Source organism: Erinaceus europaeus, chromosome 10 (genome assembly GCF_950295315.1).
Source record: "Erinaceus europaeus chromosome 10, mEriEur2.1, whole genome shotgun sequence".
Classification (NCBI taxonomy): Eukaryota; Metazoa; Chordata; class Mammalia; order Eulipotyphla; family Erinaceidae; genus Erinaceus; species Erinaceus europaeus.
Window position 1 is genome coordinate 60,311,297 of NC_080171.1, and position 17,034 is coordinate 60,328,330.

Consider the following 17,034-nt stretch of genomic DNA (forward strand, 5'->3'; position numbering starts at 1 on the left):
AGTATGAGGACAAAAAATTGGGTCAAATTATCATTAATTTAGCTAGAAATAGGAATAGGAATAGTGAGAACCATGTGTGAACACTCCTTTACAATTTTTCACATTTTATATAATCTATATTCACTTATTTATGTTTTCTTTGCTCTCTACTGTTGATCAGCAGATATTACAAAAGAAAAATTCCCATTATTTGTTATAATAATTGTGATTTATAAATAGAAAAGATCAGTCATACAAAGCACAATCATACTTTTTAATGTTTACATTGTTACATAGTTGGGTTATTAAAATTATTATCGGTAACATGACTTTAATCAATTAAGACCCTGTGGTATTTCCAGTTTGAGTAGTACCTGAACCCTGATTTGTATGGATAACACTAAATTAGAATTGTAGTTGAAGAGAGACATAGATTAAGAGTTGCCATTAAATGCTCAGTGGAGTTTAGCAGAGAAGGCTTTTGCACAGCAAAGGGAACCATCACCAAAACAGAGAGACATCCTACAGAATGAGAGAAGATCTTTATTCAACATATAATGAGATAAGGGCCTAATTAACAAAACATAAAGAGCTCACTGAACTCAGCAATATGAAAAACAATAACTACAGAAAGTTAAAATAAGGGGAGAAGATATGAATATATTCTTCACTAAAGAAGAGATCAGTAGAACCAATAGGCCTATAACAAAAATGCTCAAAACCACAGATTATCAGAGAAATGTAAACAACACCTCTTTACACCTGTGAGAAAACAAGTGTAAAGTGGAGAGGAAGAGAGAGGAAAAGAGAAGAGGGGAGAGGAGGGGAGGGGAGGGGGAAAAGAGGAGGGGAGTGGAGGGGAGAGGAGGAGAAAGGAGGGGGGAGAAAAGGAGGGGTGGGGAGGGTAAGGAAGGGGAGGAGAGGAGTGGAGGTTAGAGGAGAGGAGATGATATACACTACATAGGCAGTATTGGGATTCTCTTAATCCAACATTGATCATGCACACCAAGAAACAAAGCTTCCCTCAATTTAACATAGTAAGATTCCCTAGGCTTTACACCAGGATGAGTGTGCATCTGGCAATTAGATATGTCTAAAACGAACTTAAAACTCCAATCTAGTAACATTGCTAACAATCTGATGCCATTTTTTATTTGATATAATTTAACAATTTCAGTTGACTTTATAAGAAGAGAGACATCTGTGTTTCAACTCTGGAGTTTTGGTGAGCCTGTCAAACAAATGAGTAATAACACTTTAGAAGCAGAGATAACAGGCTAATAAACAGAAATAAGAACTTTTTTTTCTTAACTTAAAATTATTTCCCTGGGAATTTAGAAAAAAGAAGACCTAATATGGACTATATAGGTTAAAAACAAAAATGTATACCAAAATGAGGATCAACACAACAAAGATAGTCTGAACTATTTAGGCCTAAGAGAGGCACAAAATGAAGACGTTAACTAAAAGAAGCTAGCAGAAATATGAAGTAGTGTAAATAAGGAAAAGCCAAGTAGGGCAAAATCTCTATGCTTTACAGTAAACTTTTGTAAAGCTCATTACTTGGAACCCTTACTTCCTAAAAAGCTAAGTATTTTAGTATCATAGAGAGTAGTAACATACATTTACTAGATTTGAAATCAAAATCTGTTTCGACTTTTGACTGACTACATTACCTTAAGTTTCTTACTTCTGAGTCTGTTTTCTAATTTGTAAAATAGGAGTAATTATATAAGCCTTTCATATTTTATGTGGCTGTTAAAAATAGATAGTACAAGTATTTTCATGCATGAACACACACACACACGTCACTTTTCTTTATTTTCTACTTTTATAGCCTTTTATCTTACTGATGATATTAGAAATAAGTATAGTATCAGTAGGAAAAAATTATGAAGCACAATGATAATTTACTTTTAGATATTTATGTTTCTCAACTCCAACCTCACTATAAATACTAAATTAGAAATAGAGTGAGAACTATCGAGATGGAAAACTAACTCATAGAGTTCTTACATCTGGGACCATTTCTGCTGATATTTCATGAGTGTGGCTGACAAAGCTTGCTTTCATTTTTAGCAATGAACAGTTTGTTAGAGAGGGTGAGACTAACTTCTGTATCTTGGGGAAGTCCCAACTCTTGGTTCATAATCTTAAAACTTTGTGGAAATGTATCTAATAGCTAATATCACTTACTAGCTTTTCAGTCAAATAGTTTTTGCCATCAAACCAAACACACATACCAAAACTAAGGTATCTGAAATAAAAATGTGAAAGGAACAGTAGCAAATTTTACATTCATATTTCTAATGACTATAGTCTCCAACCCCTCTTATGTCTTCAAAAACCTAAACCATATTTAGCGTTTTCAGTACTTTTTTCTTTGTTTTTCACGAGTTGTACCATTGCATTTTTTTTCAGAATTTAAGTACTTAGAAATAAATGTTTAACCAAGTCCTAAGTCTTACCATCATATAATAATTACTCCAGAAGAACAAATAGGTGAATAAAAGTATTTTTTATTCCTCCCCCGACACTGAAAGGTTTTACAAACTATCCCTAAGGATGAGGATGTAACATTGTGTATTTTAAGGAGGGCTCATGCTAAAAGTAAAGTTGAGAAGTTCAGGGAAGATTTTTATAAATAATACTATATCACTCTTATGATAAATATCTGCCTGTGTTCAGAGAAAGACCATTAAAGAAGACAGCAGTTAATTCTGCCCATCATCCCTTAACAAAGTACCTAATTTCAGGGCAGTGGCACTTGCAGAGGGAAGTCTTCACAGCTAGTAAAGTAGGGCTGCTGGTGTCTCTCTGTTTCTTTCTCTCCTGATTACCCCTGGCACACCAGGTTGAACACATATATTAAAAAGCACAAGGACCTGAGTTCAAGCTCCTGGTCCCTATCTGCTGGGGTAAAGTTTTACCAGTAGTGAAGCAGTATTGTAGGTGTCCCTCTGTCTCGCTCCATCTCTTATCATCTCCTTTCCTTTCAATTTATGGCTGTCTCCATTCAATAAATAAAGGTGATTAAAAAATTAAAGTTGAGAATTTATGCATAAAATAATATACACAATGCTTTTATATATCCATGCATATCTTGGTTTGATAGGGCTGAGGAAAATTTAGATTCCTTACAATTGTTCTCTTTCTTTTTTTAAATATTATTTTTTTATAATTTTTAAAAAATGTTTTATTTTTATTATTGGATAGACAGAGAGAGAAGTTGAGAGGGGAGGGTTCGATCGAGAAGGGGAGAGACAGAGAGACACCTGCAGCCCTGCTTCACCGCTTGTGAAGCTTTCCCCTGCAGGTGGGAACCAGGGGCTTGAACCTGGGTCCTTGTGCACTGTAAAGCAAGCACTTAACCAGGTGTGCCACTGCCTGGCCCCTCAACTCTTCTCTTTCTTTAGTGTTTTTTATTTCCTGTCACTTCTTTATAGTTTCTTCCATTTATTAATAAACAGTGTTAAAAGCAACAAGTTAAGTATAAAACACTTCTCACATCATACTTAAAACTAAGGACTGGGTAGGGGCACACCTGTTTGAATGCACATATTACAATGTGCAAGAACCCAGGTTTAAACCTTCCATCTTCATTTGCAGGAGGGAAGCTTCATGAGTATTGAAGCAGTGTTATAGGTGTCTCTCACTCTCTCCCGTCTCTCTTGATTTCTCTCTGTCTCTATCCAATAAATAAATGAGTTTCTTAAAGAAGAAACTATTGGTTATTCTGTCTTTTATCAGCGGATCATGAGTAGGCATGAAAATGAATACTTACTATTTTTAAATTTGATTTATTGGAGTTGAAATCCAACTTTGGGGATTTCTATCTGTAAGAACACATTTGAATTACATAAATGTATTGAGCTCCAAGTTTCACCCAAATTGTAGCAAAAGATAATATGTTGTCATTTTTTTTTTTTTTACAGTTGAGCCGTATTCTATTACACACATATATCACAATTTCCTTAGGCTTTAACCTGTCTTTGGACATATAATTAGATTTCAAATTTGGGTTAATACAAAGAGAGATGCAGTGAAATAAGGTATCCATCAATCTCTTTAGATATGTAACTTTGAATTCTTTGGATAGATACCTGGGGAAGAATGCTTGACTGCACAGTAGGATGATTTTAATATTTTCAGCAGTCTTGAGACTGTTTTATTTTTTCTTTTTTTTATTTATTTAAGAAAGGAGACATTAAAAAAACCTGTACGATAGGAGGGGTACAACTCCACACAAATTCCCACCACCAGATCTCCATATCCCATCCCCCCCCCCCCCCCTGATAGCTTTCCCATTCTATATCCCTCTGGGAGTATGGACCCAGGGTCATTGTGGGTTGCAGAAGGTGGAAGGTCTGGCTTCTGTAACTGCTTCCCCGCTGAACATGGGCATTGACTGGTTGATCCATACTCCCAGTCTGCCTCTCTCTTTCCCTAGTAGGGTGGGTCTCTGGGGAAGCAGAGCTCCAGGACACATTGGTGGGGTTGTCAGTCCAGGGAAGTATGGTCAGCATCATGCTGGTGGCTGAAAAGAGAGTTAACATATAAAGCCAAACAAATTGTTGAAAAATCATGGACCTAAAGGCTGGAATAGTGCAGATGAAGTGTTGGGGGGGCGGGGTTACTCTTTGCAGACTCTTGTGTACTTCTGCTTTCAGGTATATATATTTTCCCTGGTTTATGGACACATGTGAACATATGCTCTATCTCAGGGGACCTGCTCTATATCTAGGTTTGGGGACTTTATTGGGGAGTGGAGCACCTGGAATGGAATTAGAGAACACTACGAGAGGAAAGGTCTCACTGAGTGATGAAGCTGAAGGGTTGTCATTCCACACCTGAAGTTGAGACTGTTTTCTAAAGAAGCTTTACCAATACTCATTCCCATGAACAGAGTAGTGTTCCATTACTAACACAATGTCACCAGCACTTGTGCATATCTCTTCCTCCCCTTAATTTTCACAAGTGTGAGGTAGTATCTTATTACTCTCAACTACCATTACTCTCTTTAAATTTTAATTTTTTTATCTTAATTTATATTTGTTTATTGGAGAGAGACAGCCAGAAATATAGGGAAGTGGGAGATAGAGTGGAAGAGAGACAGAGAGATACCTGCAGCCCTGCTTTAGCACTTATGAAACTTTCTCACTGCAGGTGGGGACCAGGGACTTGAATCTGGGTTCTTGTGCATCACAACACATACAATCAACCAGGTGTGCCACCACCCAGACCCCCCTGCATTTCTCTAACAATTGGTTACTTTGAGATATATTTTTTTTATGTGCCTACTGGCCATCTGAATCTTTTCTTTGGTGAAGAGGCTATTCAGATCTTTGTCCCAATTTTAATTGAGTTGTTTTTCTTGTCACTGCTGCTGAGTTTTGTAAGTCCTTTATATACTTTGATCATTAGACCTTTGATGTGCAGCATGGAAAATCTTTTCCCGTTCCCTCATCTTTTGGGTTCCTTTTGCTGTGCAGAAGCTATTCAGCTTAATATAGTCTGGTTTGTTTTTGCTTTCGTTTTTTCCTTGCCATTGAACTTAAATCTCTGAAGACATTTCATAAACAAACATCATGGTGTGTTAAACCTGTTTCCCTCTGTGCATTTTTTAACATGTATTACTTTTATTTATTTTTTAGTTTGGTTTATGGTGATTTGGGGAAATTGAACCTGAGGCCTTAAAGCCTCGGGCATTAGAGTCTGTCTGTATCATCTTCATGCTATCTCCCCTGCTCCTCCCTCTCTATATTTTCTGGTTTAACCTCTATTTTTTAAGTCTTTGATCAATTTTGAGTTGACATGGCAAGATTAATTATTCTATTCTTCTATAAGTCACCACCCAATTTGCCAATAACACTAATTAAAAGAGAAGCTATGAAACTATCACTGTTTACATATTATATGATAATATACCTAGAATTCCCTCCCTGCCTTCTTATCTGTATAGATTAGGAGTGGTATTTCTTTTGCACAGAAGAACTAAGGGAACAGTGGTTGAAAAACCATAGACTCTCTCTTCTTTTTTTTTTTTTTTAAATTTTTTATTTAAGAAAGGATTAATGAACAAAACCATAAGGTAGGAGGGGTACAACTCCACACAATTCCCACCACCCAATCTCCATAATCCACCCCTCCCGTGATAGCTTTCCCATTCTCTAGAGACTCTCTCTTCTTACCAAGGTTAAACAGAACTTTCTTGAACAGATATTTGCCCATGATTTATACAGCATTATAATTTTCACAGGCCTTAAATGACTGGTTTACATACATATATAATTTCATTAATTAAACACTTTACAGTGAAGAACTTCTATGGAAAAACTTTGGTCTTCTATGGTAAAAATTTTGTAAGACTTTCAAAATCTCTTTTTCTTGCTCTGATACTTTTTGATATGAACTAGCTTTTCTGAACATAGTGCCTGATACTCAATTAGTCATCAAAAATGATGCTTAGACATCACTGGATTTTTTATATAGAGACCAGTAACACTCAGTTAACATTATATACCAAATTAAAATATTCTTTAAAATAAAAACATGAATTTTTTTTCAGGTAAAGAAATAACATTTTGGTCAACATATAGGTACTTCAATAAATTATATATTGGGGTTGAAGGGGAATAATAGATATTTAGATTTTTTTTGCAAGGAATAAAGACCAACAGAAATGAAAAATACATAGAAAATTTCTAAGAATGTGTCTTAATTTCTTCAAAATACTTTAGGCTGCCTTATGCAACATTTGTAGCATTATCTTGAGAAACTTATGTGCATATAAATGTGATATATATGACAACTATAGCATGAAGTGTGAAGAGAAGGTAAATGGACCTACAGCAATTCAAGCTTTTTAAATTTAATGTGAATTTCTACAATATTGACTCTAAATGGTCTGTGAGGAGTTAACAGAGTGTAGTACAATTTCTTGAGATAACACTAAAACATTGATGCAAAGAAGTACCAAGAGATAAATAAATCCCAACAAAAGTACTCAAATAATCAAAAGAAATATATAAAGAAAGGAGATGTCAAGGGTATGGGTGGGACAAAACAGATGAGTTTAAATCTATTGGGTGGCTGGAAAAAATCCTGACACATTTTTGCATAGAAAAAAAACACTGAATGTAAAAAAATATTGCCTCTCCTAGCAACTATCTCCTCACATCCCAGAGGGAGTTTTCCATTGCAACATCAAAGCCTGATGAAACACTTGATGTAGAAACTAAAAAAAATTAAAATCACTTCATCACTTTCCTGACAACCCATAATTCAAGTCATATTACTATTAAATTGTATGTTAATTAAATAACACATATAAATAAAAACTAGAAGCAACTGGAATGGATAAAAATGCAATACCTTGTAGCCTTTAAGATTGCTTCATGATGAATAAACTCCTAGGTTCAAACCTTGCCACTAAAAGAATGCAAGGGTGGGCGTCAGGGCTGTGGTACCACAGTGGGTCAAGCACACAAGGCCCAAACTTAAGGACCAGACAGTCATAAGGATCCAGGTTCAAGTCCCTGGCTACCCTCCTGCAAGGGGTTGCCTCACAAGCGATGAGGCAGGTCTGCAGGTGTCTTTCTCTCCACCCCCCTCTCTTTTCCCCTCCTCTCTCAATTTCTCTCTGTCCTATCCAACAATGACATCAAGGACAGGAAAATGGGAAAAATAGCCTCCAGGAGCAATGGATTCGTAGTTCAGGCTCCAAGCCCCAGTGATAACCCCGCAGGCAAAAAGAGAGAGAGAGAGAGAGAGAGAGAGAGAGAGAGAGAGAACCCACAGACTGCATTGGTGAAGTCCTATGGATGGTGGAGAGGTGCAGTAATTTCTCTGTTGATGGTGCAACAGGATGATTGGGTGAGGGAATAAGATGTATTAACACCTATTTTTTGGGAATGTGGTAGTGTACCCCTGTGACAACAATCCTATAAATCAACATTCCCTCAATAAAGTGATATGATAACTGCAAAACAGGAAATGAAGAAAGTGATTAAGATAGGAGAAAACAACAACATGGGAAACAGAAATAACAGCTAGCATTATACTATGATAAATTCATAAAGACAATATAAAGGAAATTAGAGAACCAAATTTGTCTTATGTATCAATGTAAAATCACTTAATATATTAGCAGTAAAAATATTAAAATTACACAATAAATATTTGAATATTGGAAACACATGTATTTAAGGAATAATGATTTTAAAAGTAACTCTAGGGAGTCCAGTGGTAACGCAGCAGGTTAAGTGCACGTGGTGCAAAGCACAAGGACCTGCGTAAGGATTCCACTTTGAGCCCCGGGCTCCCCACCAGCAGAGGAGTCGCTCCACAGGCGGTGAAGCAGGTCTGCAGGTGTCTATCTTTCTATCCCCCTCTCTGTCTTCCCCTCCTCTCTCCATTTCTCTCTGTCCTATCCAACAACAACAACATCAATAACAACAACAAGGGCAACAAAAGGGAGTAAATTAAAAATAAATAATTAATTAATTTTTTAAAAGTGACTCTACTGTCCTTGGTTCTTATGGAGATAGGTCTTCTTAAGAGTATCTGTAGTAGGGGGCCGGGTGGTGGCACACCTGGTTGAGTGCACATGCTACAGTGCACAAGGACCCAGGTTCAAGCCTCCGGTCCCCACCTACAGGGAGAAAGCTTCACAGGTGGTGAAGCAGGACTGCAGGTGTCTCTCTGTCTCTCTTCCCCTCTGTCATCCCCTTCCCTCTCCATTTCTGGCTGTGTCTATCTAATAAATAAAGATTAAATATAAGAGTATCTGTAGTAGAAAAGATGATGGAATTTCACAAGATATTAAATTATGATCATGAAAAATGAAGTTTTTTTGTTTGTTTGTTTTTACCAGAGCACTGTTCAGCTCTGGCTTATGGTGCTGTGGGGAATTGAACCTGGGACTTTGGAGCCTCAGGCATGAGAGTCTGTTTGCATGACCATGATGCTATCTACCCTCCATGAAGTACTCTTAATGTGAGGCACTTAGGTATACTTTTGCTGTAAATTTGAAATTCTAGATGAAAATCTAAAAGAGAATAAGGGAAATGGTAGTCTGAAAGATTTTAGGGTCATGATTTTAAAGTTCCTTCTAATGAACTCAGCACAGCTTAGCTGGACTTCCATACAGAAACAATGCATGTTTTGACTTGAACAAACAGAAAAGTGTGGTTGGTTATGTAACAAATAGAAGAAAATTTAAAGATAATCTTTATATATTTATTGTAATTTTCCCACACTATGATTTTCAGGAACCTGAATATGTGAAATAATGTAAACATTGGTGATTGCTTCAAATTAAGTCTCTCAAAGAAAACAGACAAAATTTAACTAAAAGCAGAACAGATACTTGTATGGAGTTTTATTTTATTTTATTTTATTTTATTTTATTTTATTTGTCTCCAGGGTTATTGCTGGTGCTTGGTGCTTGCATTATGAATCCACTGCACCTGAGGCCATTTTTCCTATTTTGTTGCCCTTGTTGTTACCCCTGTTGTTGTTATTATTGTTGTCATTGCTGTTGTTGGATAAGGCAGAGAGAAATTGAGAGAGGAGAGGAAGACAGAGGGGGAAAGAAAGACACCTGCAGACCTTCTTCACTGCTTGTGAAGCGACCGCCCTATAGGTGGGGAGCTGGGGGTTGAACTGTAATCCTTAAACTTGTCCTTGCTCTTCGCGCCAGGTGTGCTTAACCTGCTATACTACTGCCATCAACTCCCAGAGTTGAAAATTTTTAAGTCCAAAATTATTTAAGTTGTCTAATTAAATTCTAAGATCAAAGATAAATTTTTCCACACAATAATTTGTTACATCAGTATATAAGTGGGCAATTATACTTTACTCATGAACCAGTAAGCTCTCTTCTCAACAAATGATCAAATCATGGGAATTTCATGGGATATGTATCATTTTTATCCTGCGATGTTGAATACCTTATGCTGCACTATTACAAGCTGATTGGAGTATTTATAAACTCTGAGAAATACCTGAAAAAAATTACAGATACTTTAGAAAAATAAAGGAAGAACTTAGCAAAAGGCATACAGTGGTACAGCCAGGTGATGAGAAAACACCAGGTGTTCCAGTATTCTTCTAGTTAGTGATAATAAGCATGTGCACTATCCATATGTACATGTAATTGAAAGATGAATAATGGTTACTACTTTTTTCTTTCTTTTTTAAAATTAATTTATGACTGTTGCAGTGTCAGGTTCTTCTCACACATGTATGATTCCCTATTCCCATGTCTAATTTTTTATTTGTGCATTTTTTAATTTATTAATGATCAACAAGATTGTAGGATAAGAGGGGTACAAGTCCACACAGTTCCCACAGCCAGAGTTCAATATCCTATCCCCCTTCCATTGGAAGCTTTCCTGTTCTTTATTCCTCTGGGAGCATGGACCCAGGATCATTATGGGGTGCTGAAGGTGGAAGGTCTGGCTTCTGTAATTGCTTCTTAAATAGATATGGGTGTTGGCAGGTCTATCTATACTCTCAGCCTGTCTTTTCCTAGTGGGGTAGGGCTCTGGAGAGGTGGAGTTCCAGGGTACATTGGTGAAGTTATTTGTCTAGTGAAGTCAGGTTGACAACTTGGTAGCTGAAAAAGAGTTAACATATAAAGCAGAACAAATTGTTTAGTAATCAGTAATCTAAAGGTAAGACTATAGCAGATGACATTTGGGGTCACTTTGGAAAAGGCTAGTAGGTCTATTTTCAAATGGTGACAGAGATAGAAAGCAATACCACAGCACAAGAACCTTGTGCCATCATGCTTACATGTTGTGTCAGGGTTTGAACCTAGATCCCATGCGTGACAGAGCATGTGGTATACAGAGGTGCATATGGTGTCAACTCTTGAAAATCTGTTTTTTTGTTTGTCTGTTTCACACTGTTTAGTCCAGTGGTTCAGAGACATTTTGTGTAAAGTATACTTTATAATTAAATGTTACCTTCAGCACAGCCTTTGGATTTAGGGAGTCTAGAAAAAATGTTGTCGGGATATCAGAAAATGAAGACAAAGAAAAAGGAGCTGAGGACATAGTCAAATAAATCTTTAAAATTTTTCCACACCTGGGCAGCATTCATAATATAGACATTCAGAAAGCTGAAATAACACCCACTTTCTAGTTCCAAAATGGCCTACATTCTGACACGTCATAGTGAAACCACCCAAAAGCAAGGACGGGGGAAAAAAATATCGCAGGTTGCCAGGAAAGGCAGGAAACTAGAGTACTGAAATAGAACTATCTGGTATCAGACTTTCATCAGATTTCTTATTACAAACCCTAGAGGCAAGAAGGGACTGGGATAATATATCCAAAGTATTAAAAGATAAAAAATACCAGTCAGATATCCTCTCATATCAAATTATCCTTCAACTGTAAAGGAGAAATGAACATCTTCTCAAACATACAGAAACTGAAAATGTCCACTGCTAACAATCTTGCCTTTCAAGAATTACTGAAAGAATTCCTACATGAAAATAAGCAAAAGAAGTTCAGATTCTCTGATATCAATAGGAAAGAACCAGTAACACAAACAACAAAAGAAGAATACAAATATATAGGAAAAAGGGAGGGTCAAATGGACAGAGTAGTAATACCTAGGTTGGTGAGTCAAAGCCAACTATCAAAAACCTAGATACTGAACCAGAAACTCTGAAATACCAATTTCTGCCTTGGATGGAACCTGAAGAAAAAGTGTTGGGTGGGAATCAGGAAGAGACTCACCTAAATCTCATTATGTAGGTGGGACTCCGGAGACAGGATCAGACAGTGGGAGCACAAGGTGAATATTGGACTGGGGGTGCTCTACTTTACCAAAACAAGGTACACTCTTGGAAGGGCTTGATGAAGAGGTCTTAGAAGAGTGGATTTGAGGTTCTAGGTCTGAGATAAGAGTATTTTGCAGACATCCATCAGACAGAGCTGGGAAACTGTACCCATATTTAGACAACTACACTGTAAACTGTTAACCACCATTACCACCCCCAAATAAAATAAAAAAAAATGTTTAAAGGACAGGTGCAATTGGGAAATGCAGTTTTTATTTACATAATGAACATAGGACACAGAGTCTATTCTTAAGCAAGAGAACACTGAAAGTAAATGCTTTACTATTCATTTGATTTTGCAGTAAACAAAATGTATGCTTCTTAAGAGCAAGTTATTGTGAAATACAGATATTTCCCTGAAACGCCACTGTAGTTTATTCATGTTTACAATTGCAATAAATATTTCCAAACTTAGCTATAATAAATTTTATGAGGAAAAAGATATGAAGAATGGCATCTGCAGACTTGACACAATTTTATAGTAACATGTAAAACCAAAGTATAACTACACAGTAAAATAAACTTAAAGAATTATGAGCAAGGCTTATAGATTAAGACATTAATTCCTTCTGTGTATAAGCAGTCAGTGGTAGTTTTAGTTATCTAGTGAAATTCTTCAACTCTAACAAAGAGTTAACTCATTGGTTACTACAGATTTACTAAAGTCCAAACATTTGATTTTTCTTAAAGCCTATTCAGTTTTAGGGAATGCCAAACTAGTTATATTTTAATTTTTATTAGTGACTTAATAATGATTAACAATACTGAAATAACAAGGACATAATTCCATACCTACCACCAGAGTTCCATATCCCATTAATTGGAAACTTCCCTATTCTTTATTTATCTGGAAGTATGGAACAAAAATTTTATGGGGTGCAGAACGTGGAAGGCCTGACTTCTGTAATTGCTTCTGCTGGACAAGGACATTGGCAGGTCAGTCCATACCCCAGCCAGTTTCTATTTTTTCTTATTTGGGTAGGAGTTCGGAGTGGTGAAACTTCAGGACACACTGGTGAGGTTATCTGCCTAGGGAAGTCAGGATGGAATAACAGTAGCGTCTGCAATTTGGTGGCTGAAAGACAGTAAGATATAAAGCAGGACAAATTGCTTAATAAACAGGAACCCAAAGGTAGAACTAATTATTAAACACACATCAACTAAGCTTTTTTGTTGGGTAGTTGCCATCTCCCCCTGGCTTCTGCTTAACCATATGCCTATATAGGGATTTTACTGATCCAAAGCTTTGGTCTATTTACATAAATCACTTTTACATAAAGCACTCCAGGGCATTGGTGGTTCTATGATAGGATTCTCTCCTGCTCCACCCCCTCCTTGTCACACACTGATCCCTTCTTTGTCACACTCTGATTTTCACCAGTCACTTTTCTCTCCACCCTCTCTATATCACATCCTGTTTCCACCCTACTTGGAGAGTATAAAAACAGCTGCTCTTCTGATTAAAGACACTTGGAAATTGCTTTCCGGCTCCGAGAGTTCCAGAGTGTATCTCCTGCGGAAGTTGGTGCAGCACGAGTTCCTGATCCCTCTCCCACACAGCAGCCTAGATCAGCTCCAGTTGAGTTCTCTCCAACCCAGAGAGCACTAGCTCGGGAAGAAGTACCCTCAGGCTATCCCGGCATCTGGCGACCGGAACAGGGACCCGTAAGCAGCAGATTTACAAGAAGACATCTTAGATAAGTACACACCTTTTGGGTATCTGCAATATTGTGTTAAGGCACTGTGATTTTTTTTCTTTCTTATTGTTTTCCGGAGATCTTTCCACCATGGAAAATCTTTTCCAAATCCTGCATTCTTTTTCCAGTATACAATTTTTATATATCTGGGACATTTTTCTCGGGGCTTCACCTTATATCCTGTTGATCATCATAGCAGCTTTTAAGGGATATATAGGTCAACCTCTCAAAAGGCTTAAGGACCTAGAGGCTGAGGTCAAAGAGATAAAGGAAGTAATCATAGAACTTAACCAGCACCTTAAAAACAAGAAGAAGCAAAGGCCTGTCGTGATCGTGACCCACCCTAATTCCTCTGCATCTTGCCCTGAGGCCCCTATTTTGGCATCTTGCCCTGAGGCCCCTATTTTGGCAGACACGTGTCCGAATTCTCCTTTGGACTCCACAGCCACTTCTTCGGCCAACCCCATTTTGGCAGAAACGTGTCCGGAACCTCCTGCTGCCTCCACGACTGCTTCTTCACCCCACCCTGTTTTGATAGACACATGTCCGAATTCTCCTGTAGCCTCCAAAACCACTTCTTCGGCCACTTGTCCAGAAGCTTCCACTTCGATGACTCCTCCTACCGCTACACACTTATCAGAGGAAGTCCACACATTTCCGGTCAATGTTGCCCCCAATAGACAAAAACCTCAGGCCTGGTATCCATATTCCGCCACAGACCTGAAGGAACTACGCCAGGCTATCAAAGATGACGGTGTTCATGCCCCATGGACCAGGTCCATTTTACAAGGCCTGCTTCAGAACCTTAATACCCCTCAAGATTGGAGAGATGTGACTCGTGCTACGCTCCCAGGCCCCCTCTTTCTGCAATGGGAGGCATTCTTTCGCTACGAATGTTTACAACAATCGCGGAAAAATATTCAAAATCAGCCAGAGAGTAATTTTGATGCATTGTTTGGAACAGGCCAATTAGAAACAGGGATTCAACAGGCGGAAGCCAAGTTTCCAGCGGGATATTTTGATCAAGTACGCCTGTGTGCATTAAAAGCATGGGAGCGATTAACACCACCCATGGGAGCAGCCTCAGCCCCCATTCTCTCCCTGCAACAAGAACCTGATGAATCCCTCGCTAAATTCATTGCCAGGGTCCAGTCGAGTTTGGAAAGGAAGATTTATAATCCTGACGCTCGTTTTCTCCTTCTGCGATCCATAGTCTGGGATGGAATGCTTCCGCATTTTCGACAGGCCTGTATCACTCTTAAAAACGAACACCCAGATACTTGGATTCTAGCTACACAGGATCTCAGATCAAGCTCTTTTCAAGGACCTATGTTACAGGCCTATGCAGCTACCTTACATAAGCAAAAAGGAGCTTGCTTTCAGTGCGGTCGCCAAGGGCATTGGCGTAACCAATGTCCAGAAAATAGACCGCGACCCCGCCTCCAGTCAGGGCGACCCCACCTCCAATCAGGGCGACCCCACCTCCAATCAGGGCAACCCCGCCTCCAGACAGGGAATCAGAGACCACGAATGCCTTGTCCCAGATGCCAGAAAGGATTTCACTGGAGGAGAGATTGTTGGTCAAGGTTCCATAGGAACGGCACACCTCTGCCAAATGTAAACAGGGATTTAAACTAGGTATGGGGCTTCCCTTAGCCCCGCCCCCAAGAGGGAAGGAAGCAGGTCGCCCGCTTGGTGCTGTGCCCTTCTTCCACAAACAGAAGCCCAGCTTGGGACCCAATCCATCGCTACACCCACCACGCCAAGTAACAATAACAGAGGGTGAGCAGAAGGAGGAACCCGCGGTATGTGGGAACTTCCAGCATAGAAATAACCGGCTGGAGCAAGATAACAGCTCGAATTCAGAGCCTGAGATTTTATGGACCACCCCTATTTTAGAAAGGGGTCACCCAACTATGACAGTAAAGATTGGTAATATTCCTTTTAAATGTTTGATTGACACAGGAGCAGATAAGACAATATTAAGACAAGCAGAGGTTCCCCAGAGTTGGGAACTCCTCCCAGGACCACAATTACATGGTGTTGGAGGATTGACTCAGGCATTCCGCACACGAGATTCCCTTGTGTGGGAAGATCCAGAAGGGACTACCGGACGCTTTCAGCCTTTAATAGCTGATATAAGCACCAATTTATTGGGAAGAGACTTGCTGGAATCTTTAGATGTAGTGATATCCTCAGACACTTCTGCAGGACACCACACTCACTCCTGTGAGACTGCTAGACCCAACCAGCACCCGCAATACTAACTGCCACTGTTCGTAACAGAACTCCCCGCTTAGATTGGCTTTCTAATGAGCCTGTCTGGGTGGAACAGTGGCCTTTGCCTAGGGAGAAGCTAGAAATTTAAAAAAAACTTGTCCAAGAGCAGTTATCTTTGGGACACATTCGTCATTCTCGGAGTCCATGGAATACTCCAGTCTTTGTAATTAAAAAGCGCTCAGGAAAATGGCGCCTCCTCCAAGATCTTCGTGCAGTTAATAAAACCATGCAGGTTTGGGGCTCCCCCCAAAGGGGTTTGCCTCTTGCTTCCGCAATTCCCACAGGAATTCCAATCATAGCTATTGATATACAGGATTGTTTTTTCTCTATTCCCTTACACCCACAAGATTGTAAACGTTTTGCTTTCTCTGTTCCTTCTATTAATAATGCCAGCCCTGCCGATAGATTTGAATGGGTGGTACTGCCCCAGGGCATGGCTAATAGTCCTACTATTTGTCAAGAGGTTGTTAAATCTGCCCTTTTTCCATATATTCATAAGGGCCTTAAGGTTTTTCATTATATGGATGACGTGTTAATATGGGGAGAATTAGATACAGATCTCTCCGCCCTACGTGATTTTCTAATCCCTGCCTTAATGAGAAGTGGACTTAATGTAGCTCCTGAGAAGATACAGCTAATCCCTCCAATATCTTTCTTAGGCTCAGAGATTTCCCTAACGCAGATTCGTCCTTTAAAACCTTGTGTTACTTTTCCTTCTAATCTCACTCTTGCTTCTTTACAAAGTTTTCTTGGAAATTTGAATTGGCTTAGGCAGTATCTTTATCTGCCTACGAGCTGCCTGCAACCACTGTTCGATCTGTTAAAAGGAAACAAACAGCCCTCCTCAAAGCGTATGTTAACCCCCGAAGCATCCTTGGCTCTGGAAAAAGTTAACCAGGCTCTCCAGGACATGCACCTCGTTCAATTCTCCCCCTCCTCTCCAGTAAATCTTTTAATCTTTAACTCCACCCCCACGGTAGTGGGGGCATTGTGGCAGAAACATGGCGTTCTCGAATGGCTTCATACGCCAGTAGGTGGAGCTCCAAGACTCCTTACCGAGATTGATGCCTTAGCATTTATGGTTCGCCAAGGAAGAAACAGATCGGTTCAGGTCTTAGGAAGGGAACCAGATTCAATCATTCTTCCCTTTTCTCTCACTGATACAGAATGGCTCATACGCCACCATTCTCGTTTTGCCATAAGTTTAATGGGTTTTCCAGG